This window comes from Ctenopharyngodon idella, chromosome 10, assembly GCF_019924925.1.
Source record: "Ctenopharyngodon idella isolate HZGC_01 chromosome 10, HZGC01, whole genome shotgun sequence".
In the NCBI taxonomy this organism is placed as follows: Eukaryota; Metazoa; Chordata; class Actinopteri; order Cypriniformes; family Xenocyprididae; genus Ctenopharyngodon; species Ctenopharyngodon idella.
The window spans coordinates 49,531,205-49,553,704 of NC_067229.1; the positions used below are offsets into that span (position 1 = coordinate 49,531,205).

The 22,500-nt window shown below is 44.2% G+C and overlaps 4 long non-coding RNA genes across 13 annotated transcripts in view; 2 read left to right on the forward strand and 2 right to left on the reverse strand.

Annotated features, from left to right (window-relative positions):
• LOC127521703 (uncharacterized) overlaps window positions 1-22,500 on the reverse strand; it is a 163,083-nt gene that overhangs the window by 89,554 nt on the left and 51,029 nt on the right. The gene's annotated exons all lie outside the window — the stretch shown is intronic.
• LOC127521704 (uncharacterized) lies at window positions 8,688-11,018 on the forward strand. Its single transcript, XR_007932451.1, has 2 exons — window positions 8,688-9,417; window positions 9,461-11,018. It is a non-coding gene; the product is annotated as an uncharacterized LOC127521704 (long non-coding RNA).
• On the reverse strand, window positions 11,127-21,874 carry LOC127521702 (uncharacterized). Its single transcript, XR_007932439.1, has 5 exons — window positions 21,754-21,874; window positions 15,998-18,275; window positions 15,231-15,591; window positions 11,424-13,087; window positions 11,127-11,219 (listed from the first exon to the last, which is right to left on the reverse strand). It is a non-coding gene; the product is annotated as an uncharacterized LOC127521702 (long non-coding RNA).
• Window positions 13,710-22,500, forward strand: part of LOC127521700 (uncharacterized) — a 10,243-nt gene continuing 1,452 nt past the window's right edge. The window contains exons 1-3 of the long non-coding RNA XR_007932438.1: window positions 13,710-14,207; window positions 16,687-18,429; window positions 20,266-20,706. This is a non-coding gene — a long non-coding RNA (uncharacterized LOC127521700). The remainder of the gene's footprint in view (window positions 14,208-16,686; window positions 18,430-20,265; window positions 20,707-22,500) is intronic.

Genomic DNA, 22,500 nt, shown 5'->3' on the forward strand with positions numbered 1-22,500 from the left:
TGTTTCTGTAACACAACAGAATGTGTGCGGCACGATCAGGGCGACGGCGTGCGAGCGGCGGTGCGTGTCGAGCCAGATGTATGTTCTTTTGTCAGCGTTTCTTTAACTAAAGGCTGTGTTTGTATCCCTAGAGAGAAGAGTTTATGCTTAATGAGCTTCTCAGGATAATTACTGTGTTTAATACACACAGTCTAGATTATATCATCACTAGAGATAGGGGTGTGCTGACCCACTGGAACGGTCAGCGATCAAATCAGAGTGAAAGCAATTTGAGATGCTGCATTTTTCATTTGAAAGCGTTTTTAAGTTTCGCTAATTTACACATTCAAGTGATTTTAAACCATTTAAATGCTATAAGATGTGAAAGAGAACGTAATTCTGTTTTCACACCATCTGAGATGGTTTTCTGTGCGCAAACATCCGAAGCGTGTGAATACTGAATTGAGTTCTCTAATGAACATTCAAGCATGAAAACCTGTTCTAGTAGAGCCCAAAAAACAGCCCATTCACTGGGTTAAAACAACCCGATCGCTGGCTTAAAACAACCCGATCGCTGGGTTAAAACAACCCGATCGCTGGGTTAAAACAACCCATGTGCTGGGTTAAAACAACCTGATCGCTGGGTTTGTCCATTTTCAATCCAACTTGGGTTGTTTTTAACACAGCATTTTTTAGAGTCTATAAAAGGCCTATATTTATTCTTAAATAGCATGTTTTATTACAGCCCATGACTCTTTTAAGATGCAGATAAAGTTTCATGAACTCAGATTCATAAGTTATTGTTTGCATCATTATGGTTGCCTATAATAACCTCAGTAGCGTCTGTTGCTAATGGCTCTTCAAGTACATGCGCCGCACATACGATCTCATTCACTTTATATCCAGCTGTCACGCGTCTACCGGAGGAAATGTGAGAAATCACCGCCGTCCTGCTGTGAATCCATCAGCTCTCAGGAAACAGGCGACTGACTCCAGATGCTCAATAACGTCCCTTCGGCTGAACCGTTTGTTTTCTGTCCACTATTAAACGCCAATCACAGTGACAGACCAGCGCATCTGTAATTATTACCATGTTCGTTGTAATTAAATCATTTTGATAGGGTCCACTTATACTGCTAAACACTACTCGGTGAAAAATACTACCATACTGTGCATCTTAAATGAAGCCCAAAAAAGCTCATGCTTATTAGCAATATATCTACGACAAATCGCCCGGTGTAATTGGTGTCGTGACCGGCACGTTGAGACTTTAACCAGCAGTACATGCCATTATAAAGATTCAAAAAATGCTAAAGGTGTTGGCGAAAGTAGACTGAAGCCGAACTCTGCTGGTTCAGTCAATATTACCACATCTAGCAAAGTTCAGAGCCATTAGAGTTGATTCACTGGGTGGGAAATCAGGATTTAACTAAATAGTTTGCTATAAAAAAGGGGGTAAAAATGCTGTTAAATAAAAGTAAAACTTGAGCCAGTTTACATACATATGAACAAACAAATGAACCGATTCACTAAAAAGAATCATAATGCAAGGCTATAAAGCTGTGGAAAAAGAAAAACAGGTGTGATGTTTTATGGAAAAGCAGCATTGTTTTAAAAACACTGGAGCTGCTGTGAAACTACTGCTGAAAGATGTAATTAAGTTAGTAGCGTCACTTATTTAACAACCCAACACTGTGCTCTTTAATTCAGACATCATTATTCCATCATCACATGCGTTGTTTACATGCATCTAAAGGTTAATCGCAGCCATCTAACGATCTCCAGTGTTCTGCAGCAGTTGTTTCAGAAATGAAAACCAATGCGAGCTCATTTCCTGCGAACTCTCTGGCATTTCAGGCGAACGCAGTGTTGCGATTACATGAACTCATGTTACTGGATCAAGCAGCAAATGACTAGATCTTCGTCAGAGACGCTGCCGATTGTGCTGCTGTCTACTAACTATACCAGTGGTGCTCTTTAAAATAAAATGCCATGAAACAATGAACTGATTCACAAAACAAATGAATCGATTCACCAAAAAGAATCATACTGCATGGATATAAAGCTGTAGGCCTACATGCAATGCATTTTGACAAAAAACTGATGTAATGTTCTATGGAAAAGCTAAAACAGCTAAAAACTGAAATGTAAGGCTGACATTACATTTATTCATTTTAATTAATTCCCTTAATTGTCATTTTTATTGAAAAATCAGGGACTCAATGCCTTGGAAAACATATATGAGAGAATTAGAAAAGTGTGATTTCCAGACATCATGGAAATGACTAACTTCTCAAAAATTAATTAAAAGAAATCTTAAAAAGTTATAGAAATTATTAAAATCTTAAAAAAGTCTTGGAAAATAAATTCTTAAAAAGCGATGGAAATTATTACAATCTTAAAAAGTCTTGGACATTATAAAATCTTAAATTATGGAAATTAATAACACCTCAAAAGGATTGAAAAATAGTAATCTTAAAAAAAAATATGCAAATTCATAAAATTTTAAAAGGTTATGAAAATTAATGAAGTTTTAAGTTATGGAAATTAATAAAATCTTAAAATCTTGGAAAATAAACTCTTAAAAAGTTATGGAATTTATTACAAATTTAAAAAGTCTTGGAAATTGATAAAATCTTAAGTTATGGAAAATTAATAAAACCTCAAAAGGCTTGGCAAATAATAATCTTAAAGAATAATGGAAATTAAGAAAATCTTAAAAATTTATGGAAATTAATAAAATTTGAATTTATGGAAATTAATAAAATCTTAAAGTCATGGCAAATTAATTAAAAAAAAGTCATGGGAATTAATACACTTTTTGCAGTATAATATATTGGAAAATAAATTTTTAAAAAGTTATGAAAATTAATAAAATCTTAAAGTCTTAAATAAATTCTTAAAAATAAATTAGCCTGTAAGAAGTCAAAGAAATTAATAAAGTTTCAGAAAGTCGTGTAAATAAATAAAATCCTAAAGTCATGGCAAATTAATAAAGAATTCATGGGAATTAATAAACTTTTTACAGTGTAATATTTTTTTTTTGACGTGTCAAGCTCTAACATATTTTATCAGGTAGAAATTGCAGATAAAAAAAAAAATATAATAATACATGTCCTGTAATAACAAAAGATTAGAAAAGTCCTGTAAAGCCATTTGTAATAAACAGTGCAAACCCTGAAGAACATTCAGTTTTTGAATCATCAGGAATTTAAGTATTTAGAAATATTTGACTATATCTAGTTTCTGTAAATAATAGTTTGAAATAAGCAGCTTTATGATTACAGCAGAAGCGGGACCTTCAAATATTGAGTCAAAAAGGTTGAGCACCTGTATTCTAAGGAGTTGATAGTTAATTTCCTGCGAGCTCCATGAAGTCTCTCTGAAGTTATCAGTGCTAGTATTGTTTTACTTTGGTAACAGTGTCAGGTGAGACTGTTAATCTGTACGCTGAAGCTGTTTACATGCGGAGGAACGAGGGCCTGACGGTGCATTACTGGCTCAGAGTTATTAAAGCAGAAATAGGCAGGATGTTGGATTTCGGCTGGCGCTCCGGGTTCTTTCACGCTTCTCTCCCCGGAGGGATTTTACTCATCTCCTCGTCTCCGGCCCGCTGCGCGCCGCGGAGTTTAATACAGTCCTGCTCTGGCGTTTCGCCCTCATCTTATTCCAGGAGAGGGTGATAGATGGCATATGCTTTAGACTGGTTTGCATGACTACATTCAGTCTGTTTGTTTGTAAGGTGAGTCGCGGCTCTGTGGAGCAACTATTAACTGTGTAATTCAGCTGGAGTTCATCAGCACAGTCTGCAGGATTCTCACTTAAAGCAACAGTACATGATCTCCTACAGTCCTTCTGTCGTCTGATTGATAGTTCATGATACAGATACATGATGAAACTTTACACACCTTCACTGAAAGACTCAGTATGCATTAAACAACAGCAGCGTAAAGGATTAGAAACATTAAAGAATTTTATATGTTATTATGTGCTTTACTTTAAAGCAGATGACACGATGATGATGACAATGATGCCAATGGCAAAATTAGTGTGAGCACGTAATTAGTAAAGAAAGATGAATGATAAGACGATTTTAAGCTGCTATAGCGCACAGCGCCCTCTGGTGGTCAAAACAAAACACTAGCCATTGAAGAAACAAAACTCTGAATAAATTTAACCAATTGCTTCAGAAAATGATTCACTGTTTCAAGGCGCTCGAAACACCACCGGCTGGCGGCACCTGCTGGTCAAAACATTGTAAATGCAACAAAAACTCAGTGCAAACATGTATAATGAGAACTTTAATAAACCAATTGCAAATGATTGTTATGAAAGAGTAGTCTATTAAATGCAACCTACAAATACAGCTTCACTTATTAACCTATACAAACTGAACTGACTTTATTCCGTCATACGTTTAAAAAAGTTCTTACTGAGAATTAATGGGTTTTATCGCTAATGTTTTAATTTGTAATCGCCATTATGGTGATCAGTGTTTGCTTTAGTTGGGCTCTTACACCTTGACTTTTTATTTTGTCTTCTCTGTAACAGTGTGTTTAAGAAACACATTTGCAGTAACAAAGGAAGCCTAATTATGAAGTGAAACATCACGTCATCATTGTATATCAGACACCTTGAGGCATAAAGGTGAATTGCACTCAGAGATTCAATTGTCGCGCAGAAAAAAAATACGTCATATTACAAACCTCGGGTCGCTAGCGACCCTATAAACAAAACACTAGTGATGAAGCACTCGAAACACCACTGGCTGGCGGCACCTACTGGTCAAAACGATGTAAATGCAACGAAACCTCAGTGCATACATGTAAAATAACACCTTTTACAAACCAATTGCAAATGATTCTTATGAAAGTGTAATCCATTAAATGCAATCTACAAATAAATATATAGGTACCATTAAATATGAATGTTCTGTAAGCAGAGGATGATTAAACAACTCCAAAAACAGCATTATCAGCTTCACTTATTAACCTATAAAAAACAGTTTATTTCAGACTTTATTCTGTCATACATTTAAAAGAGTTCTTACTGATAATTAATAGGGGTTTAGCGCTATTGATTTAGTTTCATTTGAAGTCACCATTATGGTGATTGGTGTTTTTTTTTAGTTGGGCTCTTGAACCTTGACTTTTTGTTTTTGTCTTCTCTGTAACAACGTGTTTAAGAAACACATTTGCAGTAGCAAAGGAAGCCATGTGATCAGATAGTTCACACATAAGTTATGACATGTTGTAATGTCTGAAGTTGAGCCGCACAAAAATGGTTCCATTTCTTCATTTTTTAGGTTACATTCATTCAACATTTCTACATATATTTATAGTGAGTCATGAGCTATTGGGGCAGATGTTTCTGATGGCTGTGTTTGGATGGAAGTGTTGATTATAAATCATTTTGAGCAGAAAGGAAGGCTATTTTCCTGTGTCACTTTTGGAGCATCTTTCTAACCAGCAGCTCATCCATTACTGTCAGCGTGTGGCCAGCGCAAGGCATCCCCACAGGCCCGCCGCAAATGCCACTTCCACTCCAATAACACGCTCACACCGATGGCGACACGAATCCAGAGCGACCGACAGACCCACGCAGAGTCCCTTGGGTGATAGCGCCGTGTCCACAGACGTTTCCTTCATGATACAGCAGTATCAAGGTTATACGTCCACGCTTGCGAGAGCTTTATCGTAAATCACTGTGAAATTGCCATGATGGTTATTCAGGAAGGCAATGGAGCGCCACCCCGCGCCGCTGGCGTCTCCGCACTCTCTCAACGCGCTTCATAAATAAGCACTCATGGGCCCCCGACACCTCTTCTCATTAAGAGCTCCTCCGCCGCTCCATCAGAGTATATGTTTTCATTCACGCCTGCCCTCATGAGCACACCAGCATGTCAGAACATTTCATTTCGATGCATGCAAGAATTGATGACTCGCTCGCATCCACTACAGGTCACTTTACTGGAAAGCCATCTATCCGAGGACGTCTCTGGAGCCGCGTGCATGTGGCCCGATTACTTCTGTCGAGCGAATGCAAGGAAACACATGTGTCTGGACCGCTGTGAAGTCGAGTGTTTGTGTGTGTGTGTGTGTGTGTGTGGCCCGAGGCGATGACAAGGCGATCAAACCGCACATGTCAAATATAAATTGCTTTGACCTTTTTCCTCTCAGACTCGTGGCTCTGTGTCGGCAGGGGACGTTTTTAATATGAACCGAAAATAGTGTGAAAGTCTGCAAAATATTAGAGGGATGGAAAATGCAGAAAATAACGAAGGTGAGTTTTATTCTCTGTGGGACAAACTCAAATGATCCTGAATATTTTATGCAATTTCCCTGTGGACGCAAAAAAATTTAACCTTGAACGCAATATGTTTGGATGCTGACTGGTCAGATTTAATGCTTTCCCGATGCATCTTTTTGCATGACAAAGTCTGAATGCTGTATAACATTTAATAAGATATTGATCACATTTAAACGAGGCAGTATATGCTAAGCAAATAAGATGTGTTCTTTTGGGAATAAGTCTAATTGGAAAAAAGCATGTAGCATTTATGAGTTCTGTGTTATTTGCTTTGGCAAGGTCAAAGAGCACTTTTCTAAATTAGCTACACCCCATATTCTCCATCTGGATCCATATTTTGTAAAAATTTCTCTTTATTGGTGCCGTTTGCTGAGCCAAGCATCACTGTGCACTCTAAAAAATGCTGGGTTGTTTCAACCTATGTTTGGGACAAATATGGACAAACCCAACTGTTGGGTTTAAAAATTTAATTACAAATTTTAAAATAACAGTTGGGTTGGGTTTGTCCATATTTGACCCAAACATAGGTTGAAACAACCCAGCATTTTTTAGTGTGTAACTGCTGCTCAACACCTGACCACAGGACCACAAAGAAACCACAAGTCATAAATATTTGTATCATACACACTCTAAAAATGCTGGGTTAAAAACAACTCAAGTTGGGTTGAAAATGGACAAACCCAGTGACTGGGCTGTTTTAACCCAGCGGTTGGGTTAAATGTTTGCCCAACATGCTGGGTAGTTTTATTTAACTCAACTATTGTTTAAAAATTACTGTATGGCTGGCTTAAAATGAACCCAAAATAGGAAATTAAAAATCAGACACATAATTCTTAGAGGCAACAATAATAATCTAAACTAGAATGTACATTTCCTGAAGAAAATGTGAATGGTGCTTGCAGTGGCAAAATTCGCTACTCGGTTGCTAGGGTGCTGTAATTGGTTGCTAGGGCGTGGCTATGAAGTTGCTGTGTCACTACCTATTGGCTGGCCGAGTCAAAAGAGCCCAGCCCCAAGTCTCTATGACCTTCTGATCCAAAGATATGATCTCACAGATTTTGTGGCAATGTTAAGTCTATGGGACTTTTTTTCAGCCGATTTTTCGTACGCTGTGTGAACATCGTACACCCGATTGCTTAGAAAAGTCATAGCACACCTCTCCTCAATAAACCGGTCGATTTGACACCTCATTCATCGATCTACGACAAACGGTGCGGGACGAGTTACGCGCCAAAGTTTTGTTCAGGTGAATAGTAATTACAATACTAGAATGTACATTTCCTGAAGAAAATGTGAATGGTGCTTGCAGTGGCAAAACTCGGCACTCGGTTGCTAGGGTGTTTCTAGGCAATTGCTAAGGGGTTCTGGGTGGTTGCTAGGTGGTTGCTATGGTAACCTGGGTGGTTGCTAGGCGGTTGCTAGGCAGTTGGTAAGGTACTTGGGGCGGTTGCTAAGGTGTTGCTAGGCGGTTGCTAGGGTGTTCTGGGTGGTTGCTAGGCGGTTGCTATGGTAACCTGGGTGGTTGCTAGGCGGTTGCTAGGCAGTTGGTAAGGTACTTGGGGCAGTTGCTAAGGTGTTGCTAGACAGTTGCTAGGGTGTTATGAGTGGTTGCTAGGCAGTTGCTATGGTAACCTAGGTGGTTGCTATGATGTTACTAGGTGGTTGGTAGTTGTCACAGATGGTTACTATGGTGTTTTTATAGAGTTCTTAGCATGTTCTTAGACACTTTAGCACTTCGCTAATCACTATTAGCATGTAGCTATTCACTGCTAGCATGTGTAGCATGTTGGAAGTCCAGTTTGCTAGCATGAGTCAAAAGAGCCAACCGCCATGTCTCTACGATGCTCTGATGCAGAGATATAGGTCTTGCTAAACGGTTGCTAGGGTACTCTGTTTGGTTGCTAGGGAGTGGCTTAGCAGCTGCCAATGATGATACACCAAAGGCTGCTTGCCAATATAACCCAACCGCCATGTCCCTATGATGCTCTGATGCAGAGATATAGGTCTTGCTAAACGGTTGCTAGGGTACTCTGTTTGGTTGCTAGGGAGTGGCTTGGCAGCTGCCAGTGATGATACTCCAAAGGCTGCTTGCCAGTATGAATGATATAAACCAACCCCCATGCCTCTATGATATTCAGATTTGAAGATATCCCTCTATGCTTTGGGTTGCTAGGGTGCTCTAAATGGTTGCTAGGGCATGGCTATGAAGTCTTGAAGGTGATTCGTGATTGGCCGTTTGCTGTCCCGAGTCAAATGAGCCCACCCTCATGTTCCTATGACACTTCTATCCAAAGGAATATCTTTGATCTTTTTGAATGGAAGTCTATGGAACCTGTTGCTATGGTGCTCTATATGGTTGCTAGGGCGTGGCTTCATAGCGTCACATTGATCCTGAGAGACTGATTGGTTGCCTGAGTGAAATGAGCCCACCCCCTTGTCTCTATGACACTGTGATCCAGAGTTATGTTCAATACAAAATCCCTATGTAATTTACCATAGTAGGAAAAACACACTGTTTCATGGGCACGGCTTCACCATAGTAAGTCAATGGGGCAACTTTGGGCAGCTCTTGCGCCCCAGGGGTACAACTTACACCCCATTTTGAGGTATGGTCTGACAGAGACTGTCAGCCTCTTCAAACGTTGTAACCCACATGTTTCTACGAAATTCTTGTTAGGAGCTATGACTCGTCAAAGTTCGTCGCAATGTTAAGTCAATGGGATTTTTCGGCTACTTTTTCGCCCGCCGGGCGAACATCGTACACCCGATCGCTTATAAAAGTCATAGCACACCTCTCCTCAATGAGCCGGTCGATTTGACACCTCATTCATGGGTCTAGGACAAAAACTGCGGGACAAGTTACGCGCCGAAGTTTTGTCCAGAAGAAGAAGAAGAATAATAATAATAATAAGTATGCAGGAGAACAATAATGATGCTTTGCCTTTGGCAAGCACCATTAACTAGAATGTACATTTCCTGAAGAAAATGTGAATGGTGCTTGCAATGGCAAAACTCAGCACTCGGTTGCTAGCGTGTTTCTAGGCAATTGCTAAGGTGTTCTGGGTGGTTGCTAGGCGGTTACTATGGTAACCTGGGTGGTTGCTAGGGTGTTGCTAGGCAGTTGCTAAGGTACTTGGGGTGGTTGCTAAGGTGTTGCTAGGCGGTTGCTAAGGTACTTGGGGTGGTTGCTAAGGTGTTGCTAGGCGGTTGCTAGGGTGTTCTGGGTGGTTGCTAGGCGGTTGCTATGGTAACCTGGGTGGTTGCTAGGCGGTTGCTAGGCAGTTGCTAAGGTACTTGGGGTGGTTGCTAAGGTGTTGCTAGGCGGTTGCTAGGGTGTTCTGGGTGGTTGCTAGGCAGTTGCTATGGTAACCTGGGTGGTTGCTAGGCGGTTGCTAGGCAGTTGCTAAGGTACTTGGGGTGGTTGCTAAGGTGTTGCTAGGCGGTTGCTAGGGTGTTCTGGGTGGTTGCTAGGCGGTTGCTATGGTAACCTGGGTGGTTGCTAGGCGGTTGTTAGGCAGTTGGTAAGGTACTTGGGGCAGTTGCTACGGTGTTGCTAGGTGGTTGCTAGGGTGTTATGGGTGGTTGCTAGGCAGTTGCTATGGTAACCTGGGTGGTTGCTATGATGTTACTAGGTGGTTGGTAGTTGTCACAGATGGTTACTATGGTGTTTTTATAGAGTTCTTAGCATGTTCTTAGCCCACTTTAGCACTTAGCTAATCACCATTAGCATGTAGCTATTCACTGCTAGAATGTGTAGCAGGTTGGAAGTCCAGTTTGCTAGCATGAGTCGAAAGAGCCAACCGCCATGTCTCTACGATGCTCTGATGCAGAGATATAGGTCTTGCTAAACGGTTGCTAGGGTACTCTGTTTGGTTGCTAGGGAGTGGCTTAGCAGCTGCCAATGATGATACACCAAAGGCTGCTTGCCAATATAAGCCAACCGCCATGTCTCTACGATGTTCTGATGCAGAGATATAGGTCTTGAAAAACGGTTGCTAGGGTACTCTGTTTGGTTGCTAGGGAGTGGCTTGGCAGCTGCCAATGATGATACTCCAAAGGCTGCTTGCCAGTATGAATGATATAAATCAACCCCCATGCCTCTATGATATTGAGATTTAAAGATATCGCTCTATGCTGTGGGTTGCTAGGGTGCTCCAAATGGTTGCTAGGGCGTGGCTATGAAGTCTTTAAGGTGATTCGTGATTGGCCGTTTGCTCTCCCGAGTCAAATGAGCCCACCCTCATGTTCCTATGACACTTCTATCCAAAGGACTATCTTTGACCTTTTTGAATGGAAGTCTATGGAACCTGTTGCTAGGGTGCTCTATATGGTTGCTAGGGCGTGGCTTCATAGCGTCACATTGATCCTGAGAGACTGATTGGTTGCCTGAGTGAAATGAGCCCGCCCCCTTGTCTCTATGACACTGTGATCAATAGTGAGAGATGTGAGTGAGTGAGAGAAAGGGTTCTAAGGCCCTGCGTGTGTGTGCGTGTGTGAGAAAGTGACAGTTGAGATTCAAATTTCTGAACATTCCGCCATTGAAAGTCAATGGGACTTTTTTGGCCGCTTTTTCGCCCCCTGTGCGAACATCGTTGGGCCGATCGCTTATAAAAGTCATAGCACACCTCTCCTCAATGAGCCGGTCGATTTGACACCTCATTCATGGGTCTAGGACAAAAACTGCGGGACAAGTTACGCGCCGAAGTTTTTGTCCAGAAGAAGAAGAATAATAATAATAATAATAATAATAAGTATGCAGGAGAACAATAATGATGCTTTGCCAGAGGCAAGCACCATTAACTAGAATGTACATTTCCTGAAGAAAATGTGAATGGTGCTTGCAGTGGCAAAACTCGGCACTCGGTTGCTAGGGTGTTTCTGGGCAATTGCTAAGGTGTTCTGGGTGGTTGCTAGGCGGTTGCTATGGTAACCTGAGTGGTTGCTAGGCGGTTGCTAAGGTACTTGGGGTGGTTGCTAAGGTGTTGCTAGGCGGTTGCTAGGCGGTTGCTATGGTAACCTGGGTGGTTGCTAGGCTGTTGCTAGGCAGTTGCTAAGGTACTTGGGGTTGTTGCTAAGGTGTTGCTAGGCGGTTGCTAGGGTGTTCTGGGTGGTTGCTAGGCAGTTGCTATGGTAACCTGGGTGGTTGCTAGGGTGTTGCTAGGCAGTTGCTAAGGTACTTGGGGTGGTTGCTAAGGTGTTGCTAGGCGGTTGCTAGGGTGTTCTGGGTGGTTGCTAGGCGGTTGCTATGGTAACCTGGGTGGTTGCTAGGGTGTTGCTAGGCAGTTGCTAAGGTACTTGGGGTAGTTGCTAAGGTGTTGCTAGGCGGTTGCTAGGGTGTTCTGGGTGGTTGCTATGCGGTTGCTATGGTAACCTGGGTGGTTGCTAGGGTGTTGCTAGGCAGTTGATAAGGTACTTGGGGCAGTTGCTACGGTGTTGCTAGGTGGTTGCTAGGGTGTTATGGGTGGTTGCTAGGCAGTTGCTATGGTAACCTGGGTGGTTGCTATGATGTTACTAGGTGGTTGGTAGCTGTCACAGATGGTTACTATGGTGTTTTTATAGAGTTCTTAGCATGTTCTTAGCCCACTTTAGCACTTAGCTAATCACCATTAGCATGTAGCTATTCACTGCTAGCATGTTTAGCATGTTGGAAGTCCAGTTTGCTAGCATGAGTAAAAAGAGCCAACCGCCATGTCTCTATGATGCTCTGATGCAGAGATATAGGTCTTGTAAAACGGTTGCTAGGGTACTCTGTTTGGTTGCTATGGAGTGGCTTGGCAGCTGCCAATGATGATACACCAAAGGCTGCTTGCCAGTATGAATGATATAAATCAACCCCCATGCCTCTATGATATTCAGATTTGAAGATATCCCTCTATGCTTTGGGTTGCTAGGGTACTCTGTTTGGTTGCTAGGGAGTGGCTAAGCGGCTGCCAATGATGATACACCAAAGGCTGCTTGCCAATATAAGCCAACCGCCATGTCTCTACGATGCTCTGATACAGAGATATAGGTCTTGCTAAACGGTTGCTAGGGTACTCTGTTTGGTTGCTAGGGAGTGGCTTGGCAGCTGCCAGTGATGATACTCCAAAGGCTGCTTGCCAGTATGAATGATATAAATCAACCCCCATGCCTCTATGATATTCAGATTTGAAGATATCCCTCTATGCTTTGGGTTGCTAGGGTGCTCTAAATAGTTGCTAGGGCGTGGCTATGAAGTCTTGAAGGTGATTCGTGATTGGCCGTTTGCTGTCCCGAGTCAAATGAGCCCACCCTCATGTTCCTATGACACTTCTATCCAAAGGACTATCTTTGATCTTTTTGAATGGAAGTCTATGGAACTTGTTGCTATGGTGCTCTATATGGTTGCTAGGGCGTGGTTTGATAGCTTCAAAATGATCCTGAGAGACTGATTGGTTGCCTGAGTAAAATGAGCCCACCCCCTTGTCTCTATGACACTGTGATCCAGAGTTATGTTCAATACAAAATCTCTATGTAATTTCCCATAGTAGGAAAAACACACTGTTTCATGGGCACGGCTTCACCATAGTAAGTCTATGGGGCAAATTTGGGCAGCTCTTGCGCCCCAGGGGTACAACTTACACCCCATTTTGAGGTATGGTCTGACAGAGACTGTCAGCCTCTTCAAACGTGGTAACCCACATGTTTCTACGAAATTCTCGTTAGGAGCTATGACTCGTCAAAGTTTGTCGCAATGTTAAGTCAATGGGATTTTTCGGCTACTTTTTCGCCCGCCGGGCGAACATCGTACACCCGATCGCTTATAAAAGTCATAGCACACCTCTTCTCAATAATCCGCACGATTTGACACCTCATTCGTGGGTCTAGGACAAAAACTGCGGGACAAGTTACGCGCCGAAGTTTTGTCCAGAAGAAGAAGAAGAATAATAATAATAACTAGAATGTACATTTCCTGAAGAAAATGTGAATGGTGCTTGCAGTGGCAAAATTCGCCACTAGGTTGCTAGGGTGCTGTAATTGGTTGCTAGGGCGTGGCTATGAAGTTGCTGTGTCACTACCTATTGGCTGGCCGAGTCAAAAGAGCCCAGCCCCAAGTCTCTATGACCTTCTGATCCAAAGATATGATCTCACACCTTTTGTGGCAATGTTAAGTCTATGGGACTTTTTTCAGCCGATTTTTTGTACGCTGTGCGAACATCGTACACCCGATTGCTTAGAAAAGTCATAGCACACCTCTCCTCAATAAACCGGTCGATTTGACACCTCATTCATCGGTCTACGACAAACGGTGCGGGACGAGTTACGCGCCAAAGTTTTGTCCAGGTGAATAGTAATTACAATACTAGAATGTACATTTCCTGAAGAAAATGTGAATGGTGCTTGCAGTGGCAAAACTCGGCACTCGGTTGCTAGGGTGTTTCTAGGCAATTGCTAAGGTGTTCTGGGTGGTTGTTAGGCGGTTGCTATGGTAACCTGGGTGGTTGCTAGGGTGTTGCTAGTCAGTTGCTAAGGTACTTGGGGTGGTTGCTAAGGTGTTGCTAGGCGGTTGCTAGGGTGTTCTGGGTGGTTGCTAGGCGGTTGCTATGGTAACCTGAGTGGTTGCTAGGCGGTTGCTAGGCAGTTGCTAAGGTACTTGGGGTGGTTGCTAAGGTGTTGCTAGGCGGTTGCTAGGGTGTTCTGGGTGGTTGCTAGGCGGTTGCTATGGTAACCTGGGTGGTTGCTAGGCTGTTGCTAGGCAGTTGCTAAGGTACTTGGGGTGGTTGCTAAGGTGTTGCTAGGCGGTTGCTAAGGTGTTCTGGGTGGTTGCTAGGCGGTTGCTATGGTAACCTGGGTGGTTGCTAGGGTGTTGCTAGGCAGTTGGTAAGGTACTTGGGGCAGTTGCTAAGGTGTTGCTAGGCGGTTGCTAGGGTGTTATGGGTGGTTGCTAGGCAGTTGCTATGGTAACCTGGGTGGTTGCTATGATGTTACTAGGTGGTTGGTAGTTGTCACAGATGGTTACTATGGTGTTTTTATAGAGTTCTTAGCATGTTCTTAGACACTTTAGCACTTAGCTAATCACTATTAGCATGTAGCTATTCACTGCTAGCTTGTGTAGCATGTTGGAAGTCCAGTTTGCTAGCATGAGTCAAAAGAGCCAACCGCCATGTCTCTACGATGCTCTGATGCAGAGATATAGGTCTTGCTAAACGGTTGCTAGGGTACTCTGTTTGGTTGCTAGGGAGTGGCTTAGCAGCTGCCAATGATGATACTCCAAAGGCTGCTTGCCAATATAACCCAACCGCCATGTCCCTACGATGCTCTGATGCAGAGATATAGGTCTTGCTAAATGGTTGCTAGGGTACTCTGTTTGGTTGCTAGGGAGTGGCTTGGCAGCTGCCAGTGATGATACTCCAAAGGCTGCTTGCCAGTATGAATGATATAAACCAACCCCCATGCCTCTATGATATTCAGATTTGAAGATATCCCTCTATGCTTTGGGTTGCTAGGGTGCTCCAAATGGTTGCTAGGGCGTGGCTATGAAGTCTTGAAGGTGATTCGTGATTGGCCGTTTGCTGTCCCGAGTCAAATGAGCCCACCCTCATGTTCCTATGACACTTCTATCCAAAGGACTATCTTTGATCCTTTTGAATGGAAGTCTATGGAACCTGTTGCTATGGTGCTCTATATGGTTGCTAGGGCGTGGCTTGATAGCTTCACATTGATCCTGAGAGACTGATTGGTTACCTGAGTGAAATGAGCCCGCCCCCTTGTCTCTATGACACTGTGATCAATAGTGAGAGATGTGAGTGAGTGAGAGAAAGGGTTCTAAGGCCCTGCGTGTGTGTGTGTGTGTGAGAAAGTGACAGTTGAGATTCAAATTTCTGAACATTCCGCCATTGAAAGTCAATGGGACTTTTTTGGCCGCTTTTTCGCCCCCTGTGCGAACATCGTTGGGCCGATCGCTTATAAAAGTCATAGCACACCTCTCCTCAATGAGCCGGTCGATTTGACACCTCATTCATGGGTCTAGGACAAAAACTGCGGGACAAGTTACGCGCCGAAGTTTTTGTCCAGAAGAAGAAGAAGAATAATAATAATAATAATAATAATAAGTATGCAGGAGAACAATAATGATGCTTTGCCTTTGGCAAGCACCATTAATAATAATAATAAGTATGCAGGAGAACAATAATGATGCTTTGCCAGAGGCAAGCACCATTAACTAGAATGTACATTTCCTGAAGAAAATGTGAATGGTGCTTGCAGTGGCAAAATTCGCCACTCGGTTGCTAGGGTGCTGTAATTGGTTGCTAGGGCGTGGCTATGAAGTTGCTGTGTCACTACCTATTGGCTGGCCTAGTCAAAAGAGCCCAGCCCCAAGTCTCTATGACCTTCTGATCCAAAAATATGATCTCAGAGATTTTGTGGCAATGTTAAGTCTATGGGACTTTTTTCAGCCGATTTTTCGTACGCTGTGCGAACATCGTACACCCGATTGCTTAGAAAAGTCATAGCACACCTCTCCTCAATAAACCGGTCGATTTGACACCTCATTTATGGGTCTACGACAAACGGTGCGGGACGAGTTACGCGCCAAAGTTTTGTCCAGGTGAATAGTAATTACAATACTAGAATGTACATTTCCTGAAGAAAATGTGAATGGTGCTTGCAGTGGCAAAATTCGGCACTCGGTTGCTAGGGGGCTGTAATTGGTTGCTAGGGCGTGGCTATGAAGTTGCTGTGTCACTACCTATTGGCTGGCCGAGTCAAAAGAGCCCAGCCCCAAGTCTCTATGACCTTCTGATCCAAAGATATGATCTCACAGATTTTGTGGCAATGTTAAGTCTATGGGACTTTTTTCAGCCGATTTTTCGTACGCTGTGTGAACATCGTACACCCGATTGCTTAGAAAAGTCATAGCACACCTCTCCTCAATAAACCGGTCGATTTGACACCTCATTCATCGATCTACGACAAACGGTGCGGGACGAGTTACGCGCCAAAGTTTTGTTCAGGTGAATAATAATTACAATACTAGAATGTACATTTCCTGAAGAAAATGTGAATGGTGCTTGCAGTGGCAAAACTCGGCACTCGGTTGCTAGGGTGTTTCTAGGCAATTGCTAAGGTGTTCTGGGTGATTGCTAGGCGGTTGCTATGGTAACCTGGGTGGTTGCTAGGGTGTTGCTAGGCAGTTGCTAAGGTACTTGGGGTGGTTGCTAAGGTGTTGCTAGGCGGTTGCTAGGGTGTTCTGGGTGGTTGCTAGGCGGTTGCTATGGTAACCTGAGTGGTTGCTAGGCGGTTGCTAGGCAGTTGCTAAGGTACTTGGGGTGGTTGCTAAGGTGTTGCTAGGCGGTTGCTAGGGTGTTCTGGGTGGTTGCTAGGCGGTTGCTATGGTAACCTGGGTGGTTGCTAGGCTGTTGCTAGGCAGTTGCTAAGGTACTTGGGGTGGTTGCTAAGGTGTTGCTAGGCGGTTGCTAAGGTGTTCTGGGTGGTTGCTAGGCGGTTGCTATGGTAACCTGGGTGGTTGCTAGGGTGTTGCTAGGCAGTTGGTAAGGTACTTGGGGCAGTTGCTAAGGTGTTGCTAGGCGGTTGCTAGGGTGTTATGGGTGGTTGCTAGGCAGTTGCTATGGTAACCTGGGTGGTTGCTATGATGTTACTAGGTGGTTGGTAGTTGTCACAGATGGTTACTATGGTGTTTTTATAGAGTTCTTAGCATGTTCTTAGACACTTTAGCACTTAGCTAATCACTATTAGCATGTAGCTATTCACTGCTAGCATGTGTAGCATGTTGGAAGTCCAGTTTGCTAGCATGAGTCAAAAGAGCCAACCGCCATGTCTCTACGATGTTCTGATGCAGAGATATAGGTCTTGCAAAACGGTTGCTAGGGTACTCTATTTGGTTGCTAGGGAGTGGCTTGGCAGCTACCAATGATGATACTCCAAAGGCTGCTTGCCAGTATGAATGATATAAACCAACCCCCATGCCTCTATGATATTCAGATTTGAAGATATCCCTCTATGCTTTGGGTTGCTAGGGTGCTCTAAATGGTTGCTAGGGCGTGGCTATGAAGTCTTGAAGGTGATTCGTGATTGGCCGTTTGCTGTCCTGAGTCAAATGAGCCCACCCTCATGTTCCTATGACACTTCTATCCAAAGGAATATCTTTGATCTTTTTGAATGGAAGTCTATGGAACCTGTTGCTATGGTGCTCTATATGGTTGCTAGGGCGTGGCTTGATAGCGTCACATTGATCCTGAGAGACTGATTGGTTGCCTGAGTGAAATGAGCCCGCCCCCTTGTCTCTATGACACTGTGATCAATAGTGAGAGATGTGAGTGAGTGAGAGAAAGGGTTCTAAGGCCCTGCGTGTGTGTGCGTGTGTGAGAAAGTGACAGTTGAGATTCAAATTTCTGAACATTCCGCCATTGAAAGTCAATGGGACTTTTTTGGCCGCTTTTTCGCCCCCTGTGCGAACATCGTTGGGCCGATCGCTTATAAAAGTCATAGCACACCTCTCCTCAATGAGCCGGTCGATTTGACACCTCATTCATGGGTCTAGGACAAAAACTGCGGGACAAGTTACGCGCCGAAGTTTTTGTCCAGAAGAAGAAGAAGAATAATAATAATAATAATAATAATAAGTATGCAGGAGAACAATAATGATGCTTTGCCTTTGGCAAGCACCATTAACTAGAATGTACATTTCCTGAAGAAAATGTGAATGGTGCTTGCAGTGGCAAAACTCGGCACTCGGTTGCTAGGGTGTTTCTAGGCAATTGCTAAGGTGTTCTGGGTGGTTGCTAGGCGGTTGCTATGGTAACCTGGGTGGTTGCTAGGGTGTTGCTAGGCAGTTGCTAAGGTACTTGGGGTGGTTGCTAAGGTGTTGCTAGGCGGTTGCTAGGGTGTTCTGGGTGGTTGCTAGGCGGTTGCTATGGTAACCTGGGTGGTTGCTAGGGTGTTGCTAGGCAGTTGCTAAGGTACTTGGGGCAGTTGCTACGGTGTTGCTAGGCGGTTGCTAGGGTGTTCTGGGTGGTTGCTAGGCGGTTGCTATGGTAACCTGGGTGGTTGCTAGGGTGTTGCTAGGCAGTTGGTTAGGTACTTGGGGCTGTTGCTACGGTGTTGCTAGGCGGTTGCTAGGGTGTTATGGGTGGTTGCTAGGCAGTTGCTATGGTAACCTGGGTGGTTGCTATGATGTTACTAGGTGGTTGGTAGTTGTCACAGATGGTTACTTTAGTGTTTTTATAGAGTTCTTAGCATGTTCTTAGCCCACTTTAGCATTTAGCTAATCACTATTAGCATGTAGCTATTCACTGCTAGCATGTGTAGCATGTTGGAAGTCCAGTTTGCTAGCATGAGGCAAAAGAGCCAACCGCCATGTCTCTGCGATGCTCTGTTGCAGAGAAATAGGCCTTGCAAAACGGTTGCTAGGGTACTCTATTTGGTTGCTAGGGAGTGGCTTGGCAGCTGCCAATGATGATACTTCAAAGGCTGCTTGCCAATATAAACCAACCCCCATGTCTCTACGATGTTCTGATACAGAGAAATAGGCCTTGCAAAATGGTTGCTAGGGTACTCTATTTGGTTGCTAGGGAGTGGCTTAGCAGCTGCCAATGATGATACTCCAAAGGCTGCTTGCCAGTATGAATGATATAAATCAACCCCCATGCCTCTATGATATTGAGATTTAAAGATATCCCTCTATGCTTTGGGTTGCTAGGGTGCTCTAAATGGTTGCTAGGGCGTGGCTATGAAGTCTTGAAGGTGATTCGTGATTGGCCGTTTGCTGTCCCGAGTCAAATGAGCCCACCCTCATGTTCCTATGACACTTCTATCCAAAGGACTATCTTTGACCTTTTTGAATGGAAGTCTATGGAACCTGTTGCTATGGTGCTCTATATGGTTGCTAGGGCGTGGCTTGATAGCTTCACATTGATCCTGAGAGACTGATTGGTTGCCTGAGTGAAATGAGCCCGCCCCCTTGTCTCTATGACACTGTGATCAATAGTGAGAGATGTGAGTGAGTGAGAGAAAGGGTTCTAAGGCCCTGCGTGTGTGTGTGTGTGTGTGAGAAAGTGACAGTTGAGATTCAAATTTCTGAACATTCCGCCATTGAAAGTCAATGGGACTTTTTTGGCCGCTTTTTCGCCCCCTGTGCGAACATCGTTGGGCCGATCGCTTATAAAAGTCATAGCACACCTCTCCTCAATGAGCCGGTCGATTTGACACCTCATTCATGGGTCTAGGACAAAAACTGCGGGACAAGTTACGCGCCGAAGTTTTTGTCCAGAAGAAGAAGAATAATAATAATAATAACTAGAATGTACATTTCCTGAAGAAAATGTGAATGGTGCTTGCAGTGGCAAAACTCGGCACTCAGTTGCTAGGGTGTTTCTAGGCAATTGCTAAGGTGTTCTGGGTGGTTGCTAGGCGGTTACTATGGTAACCTGGGTGGTTGCTAGGGTGTTGCTAGGCTGTTGCTAAGGTATTTGGGGTGGTTGCTAAGGTGTTGCTAGGCGGTTGCTAGGGTGTTCTGGGTGGTTGCTAGGCGGTTGCTATGGTAACCTGGGTGGTTGCTAGGCGGTTGCCAAGGTACTTGCGGTGGTTGCTAAGGTGTTGCTAGGCGGTTGCTAGGGTGTTCTGGGTGGTTGCTAGGCGGTTGCTATGGTAACCTGGGTGGTTGCTAGGCGGTTGCTAGGCAGTTGCTAAGGTACTTGGGGTGATTGCTAAGGTGTTGCTAGGCGGTTGCTAGGGTGTTCTGGGTGGTTGCTAGGCGGTTGCTATGGTAACCTGGGTGGTTGCTAGGCAGTTGGTAAGGTACTTGGGGCGGTTGCTAAGGTGTTGCTAGGCGGTTGCTAGGGTGTTCTGGGTGGTTGCTAGGCGGTTGCTATGGTAACCTGGGTGGTTGCTAGGCGGTTGCTAGGCAGTTGTAAGGTACTTGGGGCAGTTGCTAAGGTGTTGCTAGGCGGTTGCTAGGGTGTAATGAGTGGTTGCTAGGCAGTTGCTATGGTAACCTAGGTGGTTGCTATGATGTTACTAGGTGGTTGGTAGTTGTCACAGATGGTTACTATGGTGTTTTTATAGAGTTCTTAGCATGTTCTTAGACACTTTAGCACTTAGCTAATCACTATTAGCATGTAGCTATTCACTGCTAGCATGTGTAGCATGTTGGAAGTCCAGTTTGCTAGCATGAGTCAAAAGAGCCAACCGCCATGTCTCTACGATGTTCTGATGCAGAGATATAGGTCTTGCAAAACGGTTGCTAGGGTACTCTATTTGGTTGCTAGGGAGTGGCTTGGCAGCTACCAATGATGATACTCCAAAGGCTGCTTGCTAGTATGAATGATATAAACCAACCCCCATGCCTCTATGATATTCAGATTTGAAGATATCCCTCTATGCTTTGGGTTGCTAGGGTGCTCTAAATGGTTGCTAGGGCGTGGCTATGAAGTCTTGAAGGTGATTCGTGATTGGCCGTTTGCTGTCCTGAGTCAAATGAGCCCACCCTCATGTTCCTATGACACTTCTATCCAAAGGAATATCTTTGATCTTTTTGAATGGAAGTCTATGGAACCTGTTGCTATGGTGCTCTATATGGTTGCTAGGGCGTGGCTTGATAGCGTCACATTGATCCTGAGAGACTGATTGGTTGCCTGAGTGAAATGAGCCCGCCCCCTTGTCTCTATGACACTGTGATCAATAGTGAGAGATGTGAGTGAGTGAGAGAAAGGGTTCTAAGGCCCTGCGTGTGTGTGTGTGTGTGAGAAAGTGACAGTTGAGATTCAAATTTCTGAACATTCCGCCATTGAAAGTCAATGGGACTTTTTTGGCCGCTTTTTCGCCCCCTGTGCGAACATCGTTGGGCCGATCGCTTATAAAAGTCATAGCACACCTCTCCTCAATGAGCCGGTCGATTTGACACCTCATTCATGGGTCTAGGACAAAAACTGCGGGACAAGTTACGCGCCGAAGTTTTTGTCCAGAAGAAGAAGAATAATAACTAGAATGTACATTTCCTGAAGAAAATGTGAATGGTGCTTGCAGTGGCAAAACTCGGCAATCGGTTGCTACGGTGTTTCTAGGCAATTGCTAAGGAGTTCTGGGTGGTTGCTAGGCGGTTGCTATGGTAACCTGGGTGGTTGCTAGGCAGTTGCTAAGGTACTTGGGGTGGTTGCTAAGGTGTTGCTAGGCGGTTGCTAGGGTGTTCTGGGCGGTTGCTAGGCGGTTGCTATGGTAACCTGGGTGGTTGCTAGGCGGTTGCTATGGTAACCTGTGTGGTTGCTAGGCGGTTGCTAGGCGGTTGCTAAGGTACTTGGGGTGGTTGCTAAGGTGTTGCTAGGCGGTTGCTAGGGTGTTCTGGGTGGTTGCTAGGCGGTTGCTATGGTAACCTGGGTGGTTGCTAGGCGGTTGATAGGCAGTTGCTAAGGTACTTGGGGTGGTTGCTAAGGTGTTGCTAGGCGGTTGCTAGGGTGTTCTGGGTGGTTGCTAGGCGGTTGCTATGGTAACCTGGGTGGTTGCTAGGCGGTTGCTAGGCAGTTGCTAAGGTACTTGGGGTGGTTGCTAAGGTGTTGCTAGGCGGTTGCTAGGGTGTTCTGGGTGGTTGCTAGGCGGTTGCTATGGTAACCTGGGTGGTTGCTAGGCGGTTGCTAGGCAGTTGGTAAGGTACTTGAGGTGGTTGCTAAGGCGTTGCTAGGCGGTTGCTAGGGTGTTCTGGGTGGTTGCTAGGCGGTTGCTATGGTAACCTGGGCGGTTGCTAGGCGGTTGCTAGGCAGTTAGTAAGGTACTTGGGGCAGTTGCTAAGGTGTTGCTAGGCGGTTGCTAGGGTGTTATGAGTGGTTGCTAGGCAGTTGCTATGGTAACCTGAGTGGTTGCTATGATGTTACTAGGTGGTTGGTAGTTGTCACAGATGGTTACTATGGTGTTTTTATAGAGTTTTTAGCATGTTCTTAGACACTTTAGCACTTAGCTAATCACCATTAGCATGTAGCTATTCACTGCTAGCATGTGTAGCATGTTGGAAGTCCAGTTTGCTAGCATGAGTCAAAAGAGCCAACCGCCATGTCTCTACGATGCTCTGATACAGAGATATAGGTCTTGCAAAACGGTTGCTAGGGTACTCTATTTGGTTGCTAGGGAGTGGCTTAGCAGCTGCCAATGATGATACTCCAAAGGCTGCTTGCCAATATAAGCCAACCGCCATGTCTCTACGATGTTCTGATGCAGAGATATAGGTCTTGCAAAACGGTTGCTAGG